General features: G+C 27.8%; 1 protein-coding gene across 1 annotated transcript in view; it reads right to left on the bottom strand.

The window, feature by feature from the left end:
- Window positions 1–237, bottom strand: part of EMH_0005770 (LETM1 domain-containing protein LETM2, mitochondrial, related) — a gene marked incomplete at both ends in the record, with an annotated part of 5,446 nt that overhangs the window by 1,617 nt on the left and 3,592 nt on the right. The gene's annotated exons all lie outside the window — the stretch shown is intronic.

The raw sequence follows: 237 nt of genomic DNA, 5'->3' as shown, positions 1-237 counted from the left end.
CTCTTCTTCTTCTCTCAGCAGCTCCACCTGCTTCGTCATCGCCTCTATACTTGCTGATACATAAAATAAACATAAAAAAAAAGACAAAATAAAATAAATAAATAAATTAAAATAAATAAATCATAAAAAAGAAAACAAAATAAAATAAATAAATAAATACAAACAAACAACAAAAAAAACGAGGAGAGAAAGCAAAAAAAAAAAACTAACAAGCAGACAGCTGCTGCTCCTGCTCCT

Source organism: Eimeria mitis, genomic scaffold (assembly GCF_000499745.2).
Source record: "Eimeria mitis Houghton genomic scaffold, Emh_scaff259, whole genome shotgun sequence".
NCBI lineage: Eukaryota > Apicomplexa > Conoidasida > Eucoccidiorida > Eimeriidae > Eimeria > Eimeria mitis.
This window is presented reverse-complemented; position numbering and strand designations above follow the sequence as displayed.